Raw genomic sequence first — 18284 nt, 5'->3', positions numbered from 1 at the left:
GGTTAAAAGAAAACTTAATTAAAGAAATTGAAATGGTGATCAAAAGGATGAGGTGTATTCAGATAAAGCATCAAGAAGAGAATGAACCACAGTCCAGAGAATAATGATTCAAAAGAGCTGGGAAGAAAATTCCAAGTAATAGAACTTAGATAAGGACAGGAGATTTAAACCAAACCACAAGGGACCATGGAGGACACAGTAGGAAGCTTGTGCTTTGCTTGTGACAAAAAAAAATATTGTAGCATTACATACACTATATTAAGATGTCACAGGCTGAGATGTTCACAAACATAAGAAATTTATTTCTTTAAGTTATGATAATTCAAGATCAGGGTACCAGCATCATTGTATTCTGTTGTGGGACATTTTCTGTGCTGCAAGTTTCCACATTCTCTCTAGAAACTTACACAGAAGAAAGAGCAAGAAACTTCTCTCACTTCTCTCTTATCAGTACAGTTATCTCACCCACCAGAGCTCTGCCCCCATGTACTGATCTCCTCCCAAAGACCCGTACCTTCTAATGCTGTAACCTTGGCGATTAGGGTTTCAGCACATACATTATTTTCCAAGAGCACAGGATCGTTCCATCAACAGAAGATAATTTGATAGTAATGTATTTGTAAACATCACTCCAGTTGTAATTTGGAGAATCAGTGGGAAGGAAGAAACAATCGATATAAGGATAAAGACTACCATAGAAAACTAATAGAGAAATGATAATCATTCAAATTGATGCAATGCTCATGTACCCATGCTTGCCTCTTGACTGAGCCCTCTCTAGAATTTGGGGGAGTTGGTTGCCCTTCAATGGTTCATTCTTCAAACTCATAAAGATGTATGAATGCTTAAAACTTCAAGAAACAATAAAAAGCATATATTCTAATTCATTATAAGTCTAATTAAAGATATTTTTATTTAAAACACATCCACTGTGCTATTTTATTTCATATCATAGTTTTTTTCTTTCTTTCTTTCTTTCTTTTATTTTATTTTATTTTATTTTATTTTTTTTTTGGTTTTTTGAGACAGGGTTTCCCTGTGTAGCTTTGGAGCCTGTCCTGGAAATAGCTTTTGTAGACCAGCCTGATCTCAAACTCACAGAGATCCAACTGCCTCTGCCTCCCAAGTGTTGGGATTAAAGGCATGTGCCACCACCATCCAGCTCACATCATAGTTCTATAGATAAGTCTTTAATTTACACTTCGATCTAAATACTTGTGTTTTTAAAATTTGTACGTTATAACCCTAACATAACCTTCAGTGTGATGGTATTGCGAGGTGTATTCATCAGGGTTCTCTGGAGTAGCAGAACTGAATATATACATATACACAAATATGTATGTATGTATGTATTTGTGTGTGTGTGTATGTATATGGGATACATATATGTATATGTGTGATACACACCAACACATACATTATATATATATACATATATATGTGTATATATATGTATATATATATATATAATGTCTACCAACATATATATATAATATGTCTACCAACAGAGGGTCCAAGAACCCAGTTCAGTCCATGAGGCTGAATGCCTCACAAGGTCTTCAATATATTCCAAAATCTCAATGAAATAGGCTTTTGGTTTGTTTTTTGTTTGTTTTGTTTTTGAGAGAGTTTCTTTGTGTGACAATTCTGGCTGTCCTGAAACTCTCTTTGTAGACCAGGCTGGCCTTGAACTCACAGAGATCTACTTGCCTCTGCCTCCCAAGTGCTAGGATTAAAGGTATGTGCAACCATTACCCAGCAAGAAGTAGGCTTTAATGCCAGTGAAGGAATGGATTTGCAAATGAGAGTGAGAGCAAGCAGGCAAAGAGGCAAATACCCTTCTCCCATGTCCTTTCTATAGGTTACCAGCAGATGGTGTGACCCATATTAAAGGTGGGTCTTCCCACCTCAAAAGATCCAGAGTAAAAGTGGTTCTTCCTGCTTCAAGTAATTTAAATAAGAAACAAATTCCTTGTGGATTCTTGACCCCAGCTAAGTCTCCTAGCAACAGTAGAGAGGATGCCTGAACTGTCGTAACTGTGTAACCAGACTGATGTAACCTAACTATCATCATAGAGGCCTCATTCAGTAATTGATGGAACCAGATGCAGAAATCCACAACCAAGAACCAGGCCAAGCTCCAGGAATCCAGTCGAAGAGAGGGAGGAAGGAATATATGAGCAAGGGAGGTCATGGTCATGATGAAGAAATCTACAGAGACAGGTGAACCAAGTTCTTAGAAACTCATAAACTATAGATCTACAACTGTGGAGACTCCAGGGGACAGAACTAGACCCTCCATATGTAGGAGACAGGGGTAAAGCTTGGACCAGCTAAGGGGCCCCTGGCAGTAGGACCATGATACAAATCTAGTACATGAGCTAGCTTATTGGAGCCTGTACCTTAGGGTTGGATATCATGTTCAGTAACAGAAGGACCATGATATTATCCCCATACATGAGCTAGCTTGGTGGAGCCTACTCCCCATGGTGGGATGCCATGCTCAGTTTTAATGCATGGGAGAGGGGCTTGGCTCTAGTACAACCTATTGTGCCAGATTATGTTGACTCTTCATGGGAGCTCTTACCCGTGAGGAGGAATGGACTGGAGGTGGACTAGGGGGGAGGTGAGAGGGGTGGGAGGGAGAACTGTGGTTGGAACGTAAAATGAAATCAAAAAATGGGGGAAAAAGAAAACTATTCAATCTAAAAAAAAAAAGAGAAAGGAAAAAAATTCTCACACGTGTACCCAGCCATTTAGATTTTAGTTAGTTCTAGATGTAGTCAAGTTGATAACTAAGAACAGCCATCACAGGAGGTGTAATCTTTAATAATTACACCATAACAGCAGAGTTCTTATGAGTGGGATTACTGCCTTTTAAAAACAAATGCAAAACTTTGGACTGGATAGATGGAAGCTAAGCAGTTAAGAGCATTTATTTGTTCTGTCATGAGGACTAGAGTTTAGCACCCACATTAGGCAGCCACACACACCTATTATCTCCAGCTCCAAGGGATCTATTGCCCTGTTCTGGACTCTAGGGGCATCCTTGCATACATGGGCATATACCTTCACAGACACACACATAAATAAAACAAATCTTTTAAAAATATTTGTTATCTCTTCTTACTACCATGTGAAAATACAACAAACTTATATCTGTATAAATGTCAGGAAAACTTTCTGTCATGGGACTTCTATTCTGGTTGCCCCTGGTCTCCCTGATCCTTGGCCTCACCATTGAGATTTAGAGGAAATGCAGAGCACAGTGTGTAAATAGCTATCAAGGGTGAGAGTGAATACTATCTGATCTACATCTTAGGCTAGCTTTATATGATTTTTAAACCTCTGAAAAAAAGATACTTTTCCTGAGGCACTTCATCCATCCAGGAGATTGACTTGCCTATTTGTTTGGACTCCTCTAGGAAGGGCAATGATGTTGTCCTTGTTCTGACTTCAAAATGCCCTGCTCTGTTATTGCCTACTATAAGCCCCCATTCTATGTTTATAAAACACACTACCACAGACAGGTCTGGTGGTGATGCACTCCTGTAATCCCAGAACTCAAGAGGTAAAGGCAGGAGAATCAGATATTCAGAACTGTCTTTGACTATATAGTAAGTTTGATTCTGGCCCAGGCTACCTGAAACTATATCTCCACACAAATTCCTTAACTATTATTAATGAGTGAAAATGAATGGAAGTTGCTGTGAATTCACAGGTCATGAATAAAGACAATTGAATCTATAAGCAAATTTGTCTTGGTTTTCTCTTTGGTGAGTTGCATTACAAAACAACTTATTCAGGCAATGAGTTGTACATATTTCAGAAGTGAAGGTATATCTGTAATTCTGGAAAGAAGCTCTTAATAAGATTAGTCAAATTGACTCTTTCTTTTGTGTGATTATGTAAGGGGACTATCGGTGGTTGTCTAGGAGATTGCTGAATTTGTTCCCTGGCACTAAGAATTGAGCAATCAGGAAAGACAGAAGAGCAATTCACAGGAAAAGTGTGAAATAAGAGCTTAAACACTGGGGATTCGAGAAGCTAAAGGCTGGAAGTTGGCTAAGCAGACCCTATAATGGCTATTTTATAGGACCCCTAGCTCTTTCTTTCTCCCTATTAGTCCTGTTTAGATATCTGGCCTCTACCATGCTTTTCAGCCACAATGTATTTGCAATAAGAAGCAGCCTTCTCAGGAAGCCCACCTTCAAGTTCCTACTATAGATACACCCCTCTAACTCTCCTCTAATTGTACCATGCTGAGGTCAGAAAGAAAGATGAATGTATGACTTCTAAGCATGCCTTGCATGGCTTAAATGAAAGTGTTCTTTAAAGACTAGAGTTTCAGGCCTCCGAGGGTAAAAGCACTCCTGGATGCCACATGATATGAAAGTATCAGTTCCTGCAAGTTGTCTTCTGACTCCCACAGATGCTCCCCTCAACACATATAATAAAAATAGTAAAATGTAATAAAAGTTATAATTTCATTATGCTATGAGTATAATTTTCTTGCTTGACAGATCAAATCTCAACTTTTTGCTAAAGTGCACTGGGGCCCCAGGAAACTAGGTCTATCAAACATTTTAATGGAGAAAGTTTACTTTGAAGAGAAGAAAATGAAAAGATATAAGGGATTCATTGTTTCTCACAAACTCTAAGTACTGTAGGAAGCAGAAGAAACCCCGAGTGAGCAAAGCCCTAAGTAAATGTGTATTATAGGCAGGCCAAGGACTCCAGGGACTCAGACCCATGAAAAATTAGAAAAGCCATTTCCAAAATGAGCCAGGCTCAGAGGGATGGCAAGCTTTCTTCTGGGGTCTGAGTGTAATCGAGTGACCAGTGTGTACCAAAACTAGCAATTGTGGCTCACCTAAGACAACTCTTATGGAGACTAGCCAACTAAGCCTCATAGAAGGATAATGAAAGGTGAGGGGCTACAGGCAATCCAATTAGGGATTGTGGTAAGAGGGAGGAGTCACTGGGTAATGTCTGTATCACAGTGTGTAGTCATGAAACCAAAAGAAAACCCAAACAAACTTTGTAGATTTAACAGCATTTGCATTTTACTTACTTTTAGTTGATTTTGTAAATTGCTAATTTGGGAACAGTTGAGCAATCTATTATTAATGCCCCTGGCATCTGGGTTATGACAATAACAGTTACTTAAATCACGTTCTAGGCCACTTTTGTTGAAAGCATTGATGTTCCCATTGGGTCTGCACATGTGTCTGGTGGATAGCTTCCTGGTGTTGGCAAACCAGAAACTCCACCTTAAATCATGCTGATGTCACCATTGTCTGAATTATCCTGCTGTTAAAGCTGGGAAGGTCTTTTTTTGACACGGGGTTTTACTCGATAGTGAAGGCTGGCCTCACACCTAAACTCCCCTGCCTTAGCCTCCCAAAGGTTAGGATTGTAGTACCCACAGTCATACCTGGTTCTGTGAGGATTCATCTTGTAAGCACAGGCCATTCACTGCTTCACTCCTCTTCATCTCAAATCACCCACCTTGCCCCACCCTCATTAACTATCCCATGAATACCCCTGTCTTAGTCACTGTTCTCTTGCTGTGAAGAGATACCATGGCCCAGGTAACTCTTATAAAAGAAAGCATTTAACTGGGGCTTCCTTACAGTTTTAAAGGCTTAGTCCATGATCATCATTGTGGAAGCAGACAGGTGTGGTGCTGGGGCAGTAGCTGAAAGCTTCACATCCTGATCTGAAGGCAGCAGACCTGGCATGGGCTTTTGAATTCTCAAAGCCCTCTCCCAGTGATACACCTCCTCTAACAAGGCTACACCTCCTAAGCCTTCCCAAACAATTCCACTAACTGGGGACCAAACAGTTAAGTATATGTGTTCATGGGAGGCACTCTCATTTAAACCACCACAATCCTCAAACCCTATCCCGAGGTAGGTAAGTTTGAGACTTGATCTCCTGTCTCCACAAACTTTTCTACTTATTGAATAAACTCTCATCTCTGCAAAGATGATCATTTGGACACTTGTGATGCCATGCAGTGGGCAAAGGGAGCCAATTAAGTAGTCACCAAGATGAAATTCTGTGAGGCAGACACCTACATGGGCTACTTTGTGTAGGGAGCCGTCCCTGCATTCTCCATTACAATGATGGTGCCTGCAGGCACTGAATGTAAATTATTGCGCAGGCGCTGGGTAATTTTCCATTTCCTTGATCTCTGCCTATTCCGTGGCTCATATGGCCTGAGGAGCTGAAGCCAATCATAGGGTGACACGTCCCAGGCAGCGGCTGCCAGCCTTTATTAGGGGACGGGATTCTTGGCTCGGGGTCTCCGCTCTGGTAAGCTTATGCTCTCCTCTCAAGATGCATTAAAGCTTTCCTGCAGAAGGATCCGAATGTCCTGTGTGGTTCTTGCTGGCGAGACTATTGCGCGGGACAACTTTGAGAAACTAGGGAGTGGGGAAATGTTTGTCCAAGGTAACTATGCCTGTATTCAGACATCTAAGCCATGAAAACTTGTAAGGATTTATATACAGCAGCACCAACGGATTTGTTATTTGTTTTGCACAATAATTAATTCTAATAGTTTGAGTAGCATAAGTCTTTCACTTTCTAAAGTATGTCATCATAGTGATTTTTAAAGATCAGAATTTTTTCTCAATTATTTTTATTCGCTTATATTTTCTCATCCTTACAAAGTATACATAAAGTTGACTGTACTATGTACATTCTTTTTTATTTAAATTAGAAACAAGCTTGTTTTACAAGTCAATCCCAGTTGCCTCTCCCTCCCCTCCCCCGTCCACCACCGACTCCCTATCACAACCCCTTTCTGCTCCCCAGGAAGGGTGAGGCCTTCTGTGGGATCTTCAAAGTCTGTTATATCATTTGGATCAGGGCCTAGACCCTCTCCCGTGTGTCTAGGCTGAGAGATGTACCTTCTAAAAAGCATAGAAGACAAATGTAATTTAAGGGCAAAGTTATGATGTCTGCATACTGGCAGACACATCAGAAATGAAAACTCTGAGTTCTATGTTAACATTACTGATCCCTCACCTATTGATTGTGCCATTCAAATTGAGTTTTGTCTGTGTTTGTCTGACTCAGAGACACAATCTCATAATATAGACCGTAAGTTAGTATCAGACTTAACTTTTCAGAGTACAGAGAAGTTGATTCCCCAGAACCCATGTTTAAAAAGAAAAAATTCCCTAACAGGTAATGCCCAAAGGAAGCAGTGCAGAAAGATCTCTGGGCCTGGCTGGCCAGCCAGCTGAATTATCAAGTTTCAGGTTCAGTGAGAGACCTTGTCTCAAAAAGTAAGGTGAAGAGCAACTGAAGAAGACACTTAACACTGACCTCTGGTCTTTACACACAAATGAACATGAATATTAACATACACAAAAGAAAGAGTTTTTATGTTTTAAAATTATATACCAAGTAATATATATGTATCTATATAGTGTATGTTATACATACAAAATTATGATATATATGAATATATATAGTAAAGATAGAAGACAAATATTTATTTGGAGACTAGTTTTTATTAAGAAATCGTGTTCTATAGTATTTCTTACTTTTAAGCTGTGAATACATTAAACTATATTTTTAGATCTTACTTTTTTCATGTGGTCCAGGCTGGCCTCAAACTCACAATACATAGTAAAGGATTGAACTTGAACTTGAACTTTTGGTCTTCCTGCCTCCACCTCCTGAGTGTTGGGATTACAGGAGCACATCACCACATTCAGTATTACATAGTTCTGGGAATCAAACCCAGGGCTTTGTTAATATTAGGCAAGTACTCCACCAACTGAGCCCATTCCTGATCCTGTATCTGTAGCTCTCTTTGCTTTGGGGATAAACTCATTCATAAAATTGTTACATTGTTGCCCTCCATGATCTAAGTCTGATAACAATGTCAGGATAATGCATAGGAAACAGGCTGTCTAGTTTCCTGCATGTTTTTCTAATGCTGTTTTATAAAGTAATATATCATGCCAACATGTCTGTACAGTAAATAATACTCAACTGCATGTACATGTATAACTCAGATGCATATATTTTATTGATTGATTGATTCTCATATTTTGATGATTCAAAATGATTGTGGAAATTAGTTGTTCTTTGAATATGTGATAAAAGCATTCATAAAATTGTCTATGTGCCCTCTAAGAGACAGACTTGAATGTTCAATTGATTTTGTAGAATTACCTGTTGAATTAAATATTTTCATATAGGAATCCAACTTCACTGTTTTTCATAAAACAAAAATGTTAACATAGATTTAAATCAAACTATAAATATGTATTGCTGTTTCCATCAACTATTTTCATTTGTTATGGTTACTGACTCTTGATAAGAATTCATTCTTAATCATGTTATTTTTCTATTAAAGTTACAAACTACGTAAGGCTTTGAAAGACTCCTTCCTTACTCTGTCACTCCATAGGAACTGCTACCATGCTAAGGAGTTATTTCTTTAAGAAAAATAAACATGAACTATTAAAGGAAAAATACTATGCATTTTTAATTTCCTCTTAGTAAGTCAAAATATGACTTACTGTTCTCTTTCTTTTTTAATTTTGATAAAAGTATGTATTTTTATTTTCTTTTAGCTTAAAAGTATTATTTATTACAAAGCAGCATATATGATCTGTACATACAAATGCTTCTAGATCAAGGCATATGTTAAACATATGGCTAGGTTTGGCAGAGAATCATAAAATCACATGCACAATAAATTCCAGAAATTAAAAAAAATTCATTCTTGTCAGTAAGATCAATAAACTGCATACCGTAATTTGAAATCATTACAAAAATTTGAAATGCAAAAGTATTTCTGGAATCTAAAGGAACCAGTGTTTGGTCAGTCTGGATAAGTCTCCTCAGTCTCGATAAAGCTAAAATAGACATATACCTTATTCAAAGTAAGTTCTTGAACCAGGTACTCTCACAGTCTAAAGGAAATACAATGTTAAAAGTTTTCTTAGCTGTGTCCCACTGGTCTTTCTTTCTGGACAGAACAGCAAACTTCTAATTGCTACAATGGAGAGCATATTCCCAAAGGCCTCAGAGAATAAGACATTTTTAGTCTCCAATCTGTGTTTTATAAAAATTTTAACTATAAAATTTCCTGACTGCTTCAATGTCTTTCTTTAGGAGTTGTTAGGTCACCATTCAGACTCCTGGTGCGGAGTGTGCTGAAGCCCACAAGAGGCTTCAGGATTACTTCACCAATGGAAAAAATGCACTGATTTAGTGAGAATCCTGTCTCTCTGCCTGAGTAGCATCCCTGTGAATCTAAGTATCCTGAGGTCAAGATGTAGATGGAAACCATGCATTTCTTTGGTGAGTGGTTGCTCACTCATAATGACCATCTTGTAAGAGCTGTTCATGCAAGCTGTAACATGAAAGCACAGAAGGGAAAATATCCCCCAAGAACAGAGACCACTGGCAAGCTTCCTAAGACTGGAACTAATTATCAAAAGAGAGAAAATGATCCAGAACAGAGAAAAAAAAAGAAAGAAATGCTGACATGACTTCCTTGCAGACCAGTGGAGGCAAGTAGCATGCTAATCCTTTGTTGCTTTAATTTGTAAAGTAACTAATGGCTTTTCTTAATTTGGTATATTTATCTATCAACCATAAAAATATGACCAACAGCTGTGCTTAACTGTACTATCATGGAGGTCTGTTTCTGTAAAGTGGCTAAGGAAGAAAGTGAGTAGCTATGGATCTACAAAGAAACGATTGCTAGAGTGGAGCATAATCTTAAACATAGCTGGTAATAGAGACAGGATAGACCAGTGGCTCTCAACCTTCCTAATGATGCCCCCCTCTAATACAGTTCTTCATGTTATGGTGACACTCCCCCAACCATAAAATTATTTCTGTGCTACTTCACAACTGTAATTTAACTACTGTTATGAATCACAATAAAAAATATCTGATGTACAGGCTACTTAATACACTGACGCCAAAGGGGTTGTGGCCCACAGGTTGAGAACCACTTGACTAGATCATCATGAAAGCAGAATTTAGGTAGACATATGAAGTGATTGACAGAATCATGCTTAGGAATCTCCAACCACTAGAGTTCAGATTCCAGGATACCTTACAGAAGGACTAGACAGCATGCTGCATGAGTCTAATCCTGCATCTCTGTGAGTTCAAGGTCAGCCTGTCTACATAGTAAGTTCCAGACCAGCCAAGATTACATAATATCATGTCAAAAATTTGTTTTAATTTAAAAAGACAACAATTCTGCATACCCACCAGCTATGGATTATGATACCAGATACACAAAGCTATACTAAATTCTCTAACATTCGTATGTAAAAATCATGAAAAATACATTAAATATGAATGCTCTGAAAAGTTGGAAATGAGCTAGGCATGGGCTTACTCCTGTAATGCTAGCACTTGGGAGGCTAAGGAAAGAGGATTGTTATGAGTTCAAAGCCAGCCTGGGTTATGTAGTTGAATTCTAGAAAAGCCTGATGTACAGTGTGAGGCACTGTCTCAAAAAGACAAGGACCTACAGAGATGACTCAGTGGCTAGCATGTTGGCTACCCTTCCATAGGATCTGAGTTCTGTTCCCAGTACCTGATGTGGAGTGTAAGGACTATGAGACCAGCTCCAGTCCCAGCCCAGTGTTCCAAAGGTGAAATGCGACTCAGAAATGAAGGGGGTGTAAAAAGATTTTTATAGTAACTCCACACACAATCGGAGGGTCATGCTCTTTATTCCATGTGTTCTTTATTGTTCTGTTTCTACTTTAATAATCCTGTCCTACTTCTAACTTCTCCATGCTTCTTCTAGCTTCTTCTTCTATTCTAGTCTCTAAAAATTTCTCTTCCCCCAGAGGCTTGAAGCAAAAGATTGAGTTACATGAATAGCTCTCATTGGTCAGAAGCACATTCCTATGCTAAGCGATAAGGGCAGAGCCATTGCCATGGCAACATAAGGTCCCAAGCCCATAGGAGCAAAACCTCATCTAGACAGGGAGGGCACAGTGCCCAATGACAACTTTGAGACACATATCCACTGTTAGTAAACTGGCAAATGAAGACTTGGCATGCTTTTCTTAGTAACCTTTGTTGGACATCAGTGGCTCTAGACTTGAAAATAGCTGTAAGGTTTCAAACTTTGAACTATTTACAAAAGGCCTTTAGTTTAGTTTGAACTTGCTGTGAGATAAAAGTAATATAATTATGTGCAGTTAGTCTGAGCAAGAGAACAAGGCAAGCTATTAAGAGTCCACAGTCCTTGTGGGACAAATAGATCCAATTATGAAACATGTCTCAGTGTATATTCTATGTATGTCAAAATTATATAGCTAAATGGAAAGTCATCTTCTAGACCACCCACAGATATATGTGCCCAGCAGACTGAATACTTTCATGAGATAAACACACAAGCAGTGGGGAATACCCAAAGCTATTCTTAGGGAAGAAAAGAAGTGGCTTATGAGAGAAGTTACAGAGAGGAGCAACTTGTTTCCACAGCCAGTAACCCCACAGCCTTGCCAAGTGGGGCTCCCCCATCAGGAATCATGGGTCTGGTGGGTCAACCTGTTAAACACTAGTGAATATCCACTGTATCTCTCATGGACCCTGATAGTGGAATAGTTCATAATTGCTTGTAACTCCAGATCCAGGGCATCTAGACTCCACAAGTACCTGCGAGAGTACACACACACACACACACACACACACACACACACACACACACACACACTTAAAAGTGGAAATAAATTTCAAAAAGAAAAGTCAGAGATTTTAGGGGAATCCAGAATCTTTAGGAAAATTTGTACTCTCTTGGCCCCCAAATTAACCTCACTATTACTCAAAAGGTTGAATTGTCTCTTTTTCCTTCTATGTACACATCTCATTTGACATCTGCACAATGACCAGACACAAACCTGTAGCCTGGTACCACCATCCCTTTCCTTCTTGCCTAAGAAATGTCCCTGACTGTAGATTCTTTCTAGTATGGTTTACCCACCTGTACCCCAGCCTTTATGGAGGACTCTTTTTCATAGCAGACCACCACAGTTTTCCATAGGTTACTGAAGCCATTTTATCATTCCAGGATTAATGAGGCACAGCCACACTAAGTCCTAAATTCTAACTCTATCTGAATGCTTTGAGTGACTCTGTGCTTATCATTATTTTTTTCTTTAAAGACAAAACTTGCCATGAGCTGTAAATTCACATGCTCTCCTATAGCACCTTGCCAAACTTGACTGGATAGTCATTTCCTCATCACACTCGATGTTACAAAAACATTCCAACATCTCCCATGCTTCTCTTGCCTTTGCTCCTCTCTCAGTAGAGTTCTATCTGAGTTCCCTCATCCTCCAAGAACACATCCCCCATCCCTGGCCTTTAGATAATTACTCTCTGTCCGTATACCTTGCACTTACTCGATGTGAACACACACCATAGTTTCCTTATCCTTCTTTCAATCCCACTCCAAAGAGACTCACAACCACATGCATCTTGTTTGTCATATGACTCCCAGTGTTGGCGTCATGCCAGTTAAATATGGTGAACATGCATGCTCTGCTTTCTCAGATACTCCTGTCTTCCATTCTGTACAAGTAAGATACCTACAGTTGGCTAATCTGTTAAAAGCTGTTGAAAATAAATGCAGTAGAAAAAACAAATTATTTTGTTCAAATAGAGGTTACTGGAAAAATTTACAAATTGAGATTAAAAAGCATTCCCACTTGTTGCCATGGAGCAGGAAAAGTGTAGCTTGAAATATATTTTTCTCCATTTCTCTACTGTTAGTGATTATAGGCCAAAAACTTACTCTATTTAGAGGCTCCCAGAACTTCACAGTGTGTTTTCAGTGAACTGCTTTAATAACACAGATGACTGGAGAAGACCACCACAAATACTACATACAAACATAGTACATCTAGGGTAAGCCCTGTTAATTCCAGCAGCTGGGATTCACAATAGAAGCAAAATAACAGTTATGAAGAAGCAATGAAAATCATCTTATGGTTGGAAGGTCACCACAACATGAGGAGCTGTATAAAAGGGTCACAGCATTAGAAAGGTTGAGAACCACTGGTTTAAGTGAAAATTAATCTGGCTTAAGTAGACTGGCCTAGTACTCTTTATTATCTTCCCAAATTGGTAGGAGACAATCACCAAGTTAGTCCATCCACAGTGCATCAATCCCATGTTCCTAAATATCAGAATACATTTTACACCCAAATTTTCATAGTAATTCTTTAAAAATTGTTCAGTGTCCTGAACCTAGCAATTTCACTTCACCTTAGTGATGAGCCCTGTGGTTGGTATAAAGATGGGCATGTCTAGATCCAGATTTGCCTAAGGGACTAACAAAGTCCTAGTAAATAAGTCAACAAATTAAGAGAATGTATTTACTTTATTTGATTCTGTCATCGTAACCTAAATATTAGCATGACAAATATAAAATTGATTAATTCTCCAAAAAGTTCTCAAAATAAGAACTATCAGTATGCTCATTTTACAGATAATACACACATTTTAGGCACAGAATGTTTCAGTAACTTCTTTAAGTTCTCTTGCTAGTCAGTATCATTTCTGGTATCCAAAATGATACTCCTCGAGCTGGGGCAATTACCACTGACCTTTTCTTGACCATCTATTGGTCTCTCAATAAAGGGATGAATATCCATGCCTGCAATTCAACACAAAACTTTAATTATTGATTTGGTAATCATCAGCCCTGAAAGATATTTGAGTCTAGTGGAAAGAATGATATCACCTAAAATAATGTATGTTTTGGACCAAGTATGAAAGCATGAAGGTATATACTCATCAAAGTGACTGTCATTAATGCTATTTTCTTTATTTGAACTATAGAAGGCAATTAATACTTCTCTATAGTTCAATCTTGAAATGTTTTGTTTTATTTTATTTCATTATATAATGGAATATAACAGATTGGTAAATATAATTAAAATGGAAGAGAACAATTTCATGTGAGTAAAAGAAAAATGATCTTTATTACATGGTTGATACATAGCTTAATGTTCTTAGCAATGTGCTTTCCTATAAAATACCATACTTACAATAACCCTGTAATACATGCACTTCACATTTCCTATTTCACAGAAAACTGAGAATGTGGCAGTTAAATAACTTCAGGGTCATTCAATTAGTAAGGAAAAAAATATGGTTAAAACTTGTCTGGATTTGAAAAAAACTTGCATTTTATAGAGCATGTCATATTATACTGCTCTGGAATATACATTTTATGGACATACATGCTTAGCCAAGTTACTACATTAATTTTTAAAAACATGTTTTATCAAAGTAATACAGGAGTTAAAGTAATAAGAAATTTGGAAAATCTACTATTAAAAGGAAAAAAATCCTATGTAGCTCCGTTGAACACCAAAATGTAGACCCTGAGAACAAAATTTTTGTCTTAGTGTCTTGTTTTGTTAATAGCTCTAAGTATGTATCTTGATTCCTTTGGTCTATTAACCTTAGTATCTGCTGCTAGGTCATAATTAGTAATAGGGGGCATTTTACTACTGCCACTCTTTCTTGGATTGTGTGACTTATACAATGCTTAAACTTGTATACTTTGTCCAACACATCTGCAGCCGTTTCCTGTCTCTCTCACTTCTCTTTGACTTTAACTCCTATCATACACTTTCCGGTAATTACCTCCTGCCTTGTCAAAAGTGACCTCAGTTCTTCAACATTTCCAACCCCATCACTGATAAAGACTCTGATTAGTCAAATTCTTTAGAGAAAATTCTGAGCGTAAACTACTGCCCTATTATCTAAAGCAAACTAGCACTCAGTAAGTAAAGGGGAAGAGGACCAATAGTGTGCCCTACACACACCATGCATAGTTTTCTACTGCCCACGCTATGTATACTACATGGAAATATTGTTTTAATGTTTGCAAATTTCATCTACATGACTGGGGTAGCACCTCAACTGCTAAGTGTTTGCAAACTGCACATGAAGCCCTGGGCTCAATACCTGGTACCACAAAAAAAAAAAAATTATACCTGAAGTTTTAAATTTTTACTACATTGCCTTATTGAATTGGTGTGTGTGTGTGTGTGTGTGTGTGTGTGTGTGTGTGTGTGTGTGTGTGTGTGTGTGTAGATACACACATGCCATAGTATGCATGTGGAGGTCAGGGGACAACTTAGAGCAGTCAGTTCTCTTTCCAGCATGGGAGTTTTTTCTTTAAATACAGCAATTTCAGAATTGATGAATAATTATGTATCCTTTATTTGCCTTAGAAAACCAAGTTTGGGAGACAATTCGAATAAACGTTCTAGTGAAATACTCAAAGTGCTCTACTCACCTCAGTGGAACCCAGTGAGTGCTTCAGTTGTAGGATTAACACATTTTCTTTCTGGATTAGCAAAATGTGGCTTTCACATCAAACAGGCCTATGTTCAAATGTCACATCTATAACTTCTCACTGTGCACTCATTGGTAAGTTACTTACTACCTGTGTCCTACAAATTCAGGCATGAAAATTAAATACTGCAGTTCCAGGATGCCCACCACTCAGCACTCAATAAAGGCTCATGAAGGTGACAGTCACCATACATTCATTTTTTTTTTGAGTTTTGATGATTTTCTTTCTCCCACTAGTCTATAAATCAGTGAGGTCAGTTACTATCTATTTTAATAAATATTGTATCTCTAACATGGATATATAATAGGAGACTGACAAATGTTTGCTGAATATTTTGTCTATCAATATAAATCTGCTCCGAAGTTTGAACTGTTTATTTGAAGGATAACCTTGACTTCTCTGACCTAAAGTTGTATCAACACTTAATCAGCAGAGACCTTTTGAGATAATTTAAATCATAACTTACTTATACACGTTTTTTTTTTCTCTGACCGCTTACAGTTGTAAATTTTTTTTGAGACAGGGTTTCTCTGTGTAACAGCTCTGACTGTCCCAGAACTCACTCTGTAGACCAAGCTGGCCTCGAACTCACTGAGATCTGCCTGCCTTTGACTCCCAAGTGCTGGGATCATCAAAGGCATGCACCACCACACCCAGTCAGTTGTCTAATTAAGCTGACCAAGGTCCGTTAGTTGCCACCACTGCTCAGATTACATGCTATACTTTGGGAAGGGAGCTCCTATTGATTGATAATAAACAGTACAGACCTGATCTTTCCTGTTTATCATAGTCACCACTGGTATCTGTAGCATGGCTTATCATGTGCAAGATACCTTATAAATGTAAACGACCGACGATGTGGAAACAGCAGGATGTGTGAGCCACTGTGTGAAGGTGACTCCTTACTCTAACCTGACTCTATGTAATGTTTATATACTTACATAACAAGAAATATGATTTACATAGTAGAAACTAGTCATGGTTACTAGTTAGAGTAGTTACTGGTACAACCATAAAGTTCTTTACCCGGCAGCGATCCAACACTGAAAGCTCTAGCGTCACATCAACCTTACAAAGTAATGAACTTGTCGTTCAATTAATAGACTATAGAACCAAATTCTTCTGGCTTTTGCACCACATTCTCTGATTAGGAGCTGGAAAGAACCTTCCTAATGTAAGGTATTGAGTAATAACTCACTATATGGCAAGTATTGACTTGTCTTTGGGTATCTTAAATTTGGGCCATTTCCTTGGTAACGTCAGAGAAACCTAAAACTTTCACTTCTTCAATTTCATAATGCAACCAAGGGGAAATTTGGTTCCCATGAGTGCTGAATGGATTTAAAGATTTATAAAATCTTGATCTGTGGCTTTGAATTTAACCATCAGTTTAAAATATGAAAGAATGATTTACCTGGATTTTTTTATTTGACAAATGGCTCCCTCTTAATGGAAAAGGCCTGTTATTTTTCAAGGTAATATGACAGCACTCTCTGTCAATATATTAAAAAAAATAAGTCAAGCTTATTTGAGAATGTTTGCCATTGTAAAATTCAAAGTGAAGGCAGGTTGTGGTAGCACACACCTTCAAGTCCGCTCTCTAGTAACAGAGGCAGGAAGATCTCTGTGAGTTAAAAGCCAGCCTGGTCTACAAGCTGAGTTCCAATCTAGCTAGGGCTACACGGTGAATTCCTGGCTCAAAAAAGTGTCCATTAAAAGTCAATGTACTGAGAATTATAGGTTCATTCATAAAGGGAAGAAATGATTAACAAATAAGAGTGGCTGAAAACTTTGCATAATCATGTTTCTCTAAGTCTGTAGTTTTATAATAATATAGGTGAGTATGTATTTACAAGAAGAGAAAATAAGAATTGCTTAGATAAGGCAGAGTAGAATCCATCATTTCAGAAGAACTTGTATATTGTTGTAGATTCAATGGGTAAATAAAAATTGAAGGGTTGTGTCTTCAATTCCAACAAATAAAATGAAATTACATATCACTCCTGTTTTTATTCTGCCAAAAGCACCTTTTGAGCTCTATTGATAAACTTTTATAGGACTTGTGACATACTAGTTCAATGAAAAAAATAATGTTCTCTCAAATACAGAAAGCTTGTAAGCATGAAGAATTTACCCAGATCTCCACAAATAGTTTCACATTTAAACAATATATCTCTTTGGATCAAACATTTGTCTTATATTTAGGAGAAAGAGCACAATAAAATAGACACATCTATAAACTTTTGAGAGCTTTAGTACACATGAAATATCCTTGGTAAACAACTACCAAGAAAAAGTAACACAGTGATAAAATTACAAAATATTGTTTTTGTGGAATTTCAAAACTGAGGCAAATTCTCGAATACAGTGTTGAATGAAGGAAAATTCAGATATGGGGCTGCAGAGATGGCTCAGAAGTTTGGAGCCAGGTTTGGTTCCCACTATCCACATGGCAGGTCACCCTCTTCTGAACTTGAAGGGAACTGCACACAGATTCCCTTACATACATACATACATACATACATACATACATACATACACACACACACACACACACACACACACACACACACACACACACACACACTAAATATTTTCAAAAAGAAAATCAGACAGTAAAATTGTAAACACACTAAGATTTGGTGTAAATTATATGTGCACCTAAAAAAAAGACTAAAAGGAAACATCAATAATGCAGCAGTATATTAGGGAGTATTCGTCATATTTTCCCGTTCTTTCTACTCACCTGTGTTATTCAAATATTCTACAATGCTCCATATATCTTTGGTATACAAAAAGAAAGAAAAGAGGCCAATAAGAATATTTTCTCCGGGAGATGTACAGGTCTTTGCAGGATGTTGAAATGATGTGTAGCTCTTCAGCGTCTTGTCCCTCT

Source organism: Cricetulus griseus, chromosome 3 (genome assembly GCF_003668045.3).
Source record: "Cricetulus griseus strain 17A/GY chromosome 3, alternate assembly CriGri-PICRH-1.0, whole genome shotgun sequence".
Taxonomy (NCBI): domain Eukaryota; kingdom Metazoa; phylum Chordata; class Mammalia; order Rodentia; family Cricetidae; genus Cricetulus; species Cricetulus griseus.
This window is presented reverse-complemented; position numbering follows the sequence as displayed.